Below are 5,761 nucleotides of genomic sequence, written 5' to 3'. Positions count from 1 at the left end.
GAGGAGAAGGAGGAGGAGGAGGAGGAGAAGGAGGAGGAGGAGGAAGAAGGAGAGGAGGAGGAAGAAGGAGAGGAGGAGGAGGGGGAGGAGGGGGAGGAGGGGGAGGAGGAGGAGGGGGAGGAGGAGGAGGGGGAGGAGGAGTGAAACAAGGCCCATATGAAGAGGAAATACACCTCAATAAGTGCTTTTTAATTCCTATTCTGAAAGGGGAAATTTTTCTTCCTTTTTAAATAATTTTGGTGTAGCATAAAGCCATATTCTACCCCAACTTCACTCCTCACACGGGGGCCCCCACGGCTCTCCCTCAGAGTCCTCCATGCACACATTTGGTTTCCTGGCTTCACACAGAGAATTGCCTAATTCTCTTGTCTTTCGAGTTTGATCACTTTGATAAGAATCCATCGGAGCCTGAGAAGGTTTGAATGAAGGATTTGAATTTTTGAGGGAGGTGAAGAGGAGGAGAAGAGGGGCTTGCTGAATGGACCTATAACCTGGGTTCAAAGTCTGAACTGAGAAAGATGAAAAGAGAAAAGAGAGTCACCAAAACAGACCCCTGGCTTCCACAGGCCGTGATGCGACTGCCCCCACCACTCTGGATAGTTCGGAGGAGTGTGTTCCATGTCCTGGAAGTACTGCACATGGGTGGAGCACCTTGGGATATCTTTGGGGAGCATTTACATGGTGCCAGTGAGGCCTTGCATCCATGCCTCCAGTAACAGAAGGAGAAATGGAGAATACCACACTGCCCAAGCCCCTCTTCCTGAGTCAGGGTTTGCACTGACTGAGTCTGCTTCATAAGCCATTTCTCCTTCTTCCTCTGCCTTGACCCATCAAACTCATGTCTTGTCACTTCGACAGAATTTCTGGGATATCTCAGCGTCGCTGGCTCCACCACAGGGCCTTTGCACTTGCTTCGTCTGAGTTCTCAGCCTCTGTACCCTGGACATTGCAAGTCCTGGCTCTTTGTCCCATGGCAGTCTGAACATGGGGCTTAGCTCTTAAGACAACAGTGTTATCTGGCTGTCCAAATCACCGATTCCCAGATAGTCTACTTCCTCGTTATTATTTAGATCTGTATCCAAAGTCCTCTGTTTACCTGTCTCTCTGATTACACAACACACAGCAAAAGGGCATGAGTCTGTCTTCTTCATACAGGGAACACACATGGGTGGATCTCAGTAAACACACAGTGAAGGGTAGATGGGTGAGTGGGTGATAGATAGATGCATGGAAGGATGATGGGTGGGTGGGTGGGTGATGCAGGTAAGTGGATGTGTCAGTTCACGCGTTGATATGAGATGAATACACAGTGTGCGTGTGGATGACCAGGCTGACGTCGGTGTGGAGGGTGAACTAGTCCACCTTCTTGACAGACTCTCCTTACTCTTTTCCAGCCTTTCTCTGACTTCCTCTTCGGGCTTTACTGTAAACATTGCCTCTTTGCACACCTTTTACCGTCTTCCGCGCCGGCTGGACCAGGTGTCGGTGTGTCCTCAGCAGTGACAAGGTTTCAGGGATTTTCGCTGCAGACCTTCACTGCTCCTTCTTTGTGGATGCTTTTCAGTCCATTTGAAAACAGGAATCGAATCCAAAAGTATACAATTTCTTTCCTGGAGTGGGTAGGAATTTTGAGGAAGCTGGCTGGGGTGAGCCTGGGTGGGGTTGAGAGGGACATATCTGTGCTAAGAACGAAGCAGCTAGCATGTTACCAAGAGCAAAAAGTCAGAATGAAGGCACAAGAGTTGCCTTTGCTAAACAAGCCCAGAGAGGTGAAGCAACTTGCCTAAAGCCACACAGCTCATGGTTTAGTTCCACAGGCTTGTACTCGTCTTGTGCTTCCACCCAGGATCCAATGACAACATGGAAACTGAAGCACGGGGAGGCATCAGTGTCTGTCTGGGGTCTGCAGCTAATCTGAACCACACCTGATGTGGTAGCTGGGCTCCCCACATGCCCCACTTCCTGGGGTGTGAGTGAAATGCTGGGTCCTCATGCCACCCGAGATGAGCATGACTACCCCCACATTGCTGTCCCCAGCCTGGTTGCACTTCCTCCTGCCTTCTCCAGAAGGAAGCAAACACTTCCTGTCTGGGTTGGGCAGCCTGGCCAGGTGGAGAGAGCTGCTGCCACAGCCAAAGCCCCTATGGAAGTTTCTGGAAAGAGATAAGTACCACAATTTGCCCCGAGGTGCGTTGGCTTCTGTGTGCTTCAAAACTTCTACAGTGATGAGTCACAGGCTGGTTCTGGTGTTTCTGTCTTTTGTGTAGAGGCCACAGCCCACACAGGGCTTTGTGACTGCACCTCTCTCTGGACCTGGAGCGTCACGGATTCCCTAGGGCCCAGGATTCCCTACCTCTAATTCTCAGACTGCTCGGATTAGAAGCATGTCCTACCATGGCTGTCCCTCACCGGATTATTTTAACTGACTTCTTTCAGTTTTTCATAACAGGGTTTCTCTGTGTAGCCCTGGCTGTCCTGGAACTCACTCTGTAGACTGGGCTGTCCTCAAACTCACAGAGATCCTCCTGCCTCTGCCTCCAGAGTTCTGGGACTAAAGGCGTGCGCCACCACCGCCCAGCTTAACTAACTTTTAAAAAGGGTTATTTTACTTCTATTTAATATGTCTGGGTGTTTGTCTGTATATCTATGCAACATGTGCATGCAGAACCCAAAGGGCCTGAAGACAGGGTAGGGTCCCCTCGGAGTGGAGTCACGAATGGTTGTGAGCTGCTATGTGGGTGCTGAGACCAAACCTGGGCCCTCTGCGGGAGCAGCCAGTGCTGGGAGCGCGAGCTCCATCTTCAGTCCCCAAGCTCGAGATTTTATTTTATTTTGTTTAGTTTTTGCCATGTTTGTCAAGCTGACTTCAAAGTACCAATCCTTCTGTGGCGGTGCCTGCAGTGCCTGCAGTGTCGACCACCGAACGCTGCTGTGGGAGGGAAGGAATGTCACTGGGGCTGGAGACATGGCTCAGTGGACACAGCACCAGCTGCTCTTACAGAGGGCCCAGCTCGGTTCCCACACCCACATGGGCTCACAACTACCTGTTTTGACTCTAGTTTCAGGGAGCCTGGCGCCCCCTTCTGAGCTCTGCAGGGACTTCTAACCTGTTCATGTGCAGACAGGCAAAATGCCATACATAGAAAATAAAATGAAAAACAAATTAATAGCAAAATTTAAAAACTCAGGTCATTGGACTACAATAAAGTGTGCGGGTGAGGCTTGTAACTGTTCTCTGCCCTTCAGTCAGAAGTGGGACGTGTTTAGGAATGACAAGGAGGTCACAGGTCATGTCCTGTTGTCCCTGCCCACAGCATCCCTAGAAACTTCACAGGCATCAGTGGTGGAGGCTGACTGTGGAGGCCGATGCCCACGCCTAGTTCACACCCTGGTCTTCCTCTGAGGCTGGTATCACGACCTTTCTGAGTCCTTGTGTCTTCTCAGAAATTGCATAAATGCTGGTCTAATGAGCAGTGTCTCAGCCAGGATCTCAGGAGACTGTAACACAGGGAGGATGGATGTGTTATCGTCACTACTCAAGCTGAGTTCAGGGACACGGGCACATCACAACGCACGAGTCAACTAGCTATGTGACTCACGTTGTGACCCAGGCTTCTTGGAGGGCTGAGCAAGGACGTTTGTGGAGTTCCAGGCCATGCTGGAAACTCAGTGAGACCGTGTCTGAAGAGTAAACAGAGGGCTAAGGGCATGGGTCAAGGGTGGAGCCCCAACCTAGAACGCCCAGTGAGGGGCTGGGGGCGTGGTCAGGGTGGAGCCCTGCTTAGTGTGCTGGAGGATCCAGGTTCAAACCCTGCTGAGGGAACACCCCCTCCAGTATCCGCAGGCTCTGCTCCACGCCACTCATGCACATCTTCTGTTACCCCTCACGGCAGTGCCGCTGTCTTCCTGAAAATATCACCTGAGGAACAAGTCTCAGAGACCTGTCCACATGACCCTCAGGTTTGCAGACAGTAGCGCTGGCTGCCCCCCAGCCCACTGAGGCTCCTGTTTTCAGGGCCACATGGCCGTAGTCCAGTCCTCTCCTGCCCCCCCCCTTATTTTTCCTCTTAGCCAGTACCTCATGTACCCCAGGCTGGTTTTAAATTTACTGTGTAGCCCAGGATGGCTCTGAACTCTAATCCTCCTGCCCATCCCTGAGGCTAGAATGATGGGCTGGGGCCTCTGTGCCAGGTTTATGTGGTGTTGGGAATGAAACACAGAGCACATGCACGGCAGGTGAGCCTGGGCCCTGTTCCTCTTTCTGCTCTTGTAAGTTTTCTTACTTCCTTCTGCGTGAGCCCCTGACCCTCATCCTGAGGATCTCATGCAGCTGGTCCCCACTTCCCTTCGTTGGAAAGGCTGTGTGCACAGGGGACGGACAGGTAACCAGCTGGGGCTAGCCTCTTGGTTTCTACCACAGCAGGTTTGTTGCTTTGGTCCATTTTGTAGATGAGAAAAGTGAACACTACCTCAGGATGGGGATGTTCTCAACATCACAGAATCAGACAGCAGGAAGGTGTGGTCTGTCCCTGGACCCTAAAGGAAGATTTTAATATAATCATTATGGACCCTAGAGCCACGGCTTCGCTTATAACTGCCCTGGAGATGAGACTTCTGTTCTGTTCCCTCAGTAAAGGTCCTCTTCCTTTTGGGCATGATGGTGTATGCTTGTCATCCCAGCTTGGAAGCTGAGGCAGGTGGATTATGGGCTCCAGGGCTGGGCTACAGAGAGCACTCGCACCCCAGTGTAGCAGCTGGAGAGAAGGCTCGGCAGTTACAAGCGCTGACGGCTCTTGCAAAGGACCTGGGTTGAAGTCCCAACAAGCACAGATAGCTCACAATAGCCTGCAACTCCAAGTTCTCCAAAGCCCCCTTGGAACAGCACAAGCATTGCACACATGTGACAAAGACACACATGAAGACAGCACACATACATGTAAAATAAATAAACCTACGAGAATTGTCCTAAAGTATCCTCTTCCTGAAATGAGTGTGGCAAAGCAGAATATTTTAAAACACTTGAGTAGACCTGGCTGTGGTAAGTGGGTGTTCCATTTACAGGTCCAGTTCTTATTGCTGCCTTTATAGCACAATACAGCACAAAAGCAAACCCACGGCCAGGTTCTGATAGAGCTTCATCAGTAGCCAGGGGCACAGCGCAACCGCGTCTGCTTCACCTGTGTGAGTCGCCGAGTTCTCTATGCAGAGCACAACTTAGTCACTCAATGCAATGGACAGGGAGGTGGGGTGTGATTCCATGTGACCTCCCTTGTACTCACGTGGCGACACGTGTCCTGTGTACTCGTGTGCTGGCGTGTGTTCATGTTGAGGTCAGAGGCCGATGGCAGGTACATCTTCTTCATGTTACCATCTTTCCTTCCTTCTTTCTTTCTTCCTTCCTTCCCTCCTCCTCCTCCTCCTCCTCCTCCTCTCCCTCCTCCTCCTCCTCCTCCTCCTCCTCCTCCTCCTCCTCCTCCTCCTTCTTCCTCTTTTCAGACACAGTTTTTCTATGTATCCCAGGCTGGCCCCAACCTCACTATGTAGACAAGGCTGGACTTTTTTTTGTTTGTTTGTTTCGAGACAGGGTTTCCCTGTATAGCCCTAGCTGTCCTGGAACTCACTCCGTAGACCAGGCTGGCCTCAAACTCAGAAATCCACCTGCCTCTGCCTCCTAAGTGCTGGGATTAAAGGCGTGCGCCACCACTGCCCAGCTTTCTCTCTCTCTCTCTCTCTCTCTCTCTCTCTCTCTCTCTCTCTCTCT

This window comes from Grammomys surdaster, unplaced genomic scaffold (assembly GCF_004785775.1).
Source record: "Grammomys surdaster isolate TR1022 unplaced genomic scaffold, NIH_TR_1.0 121642, whole genome shotgun sequence".
NCBI classification, from domain to species: domain Eukaryota; kingdom Metazoa; phylum Chordata; class Mammalia; order Rodentia; family Muridae; genus Grammomys; species Grammomys surdaster.
This window is presented reverse-complemented; position numbering follows the sequence as displayed.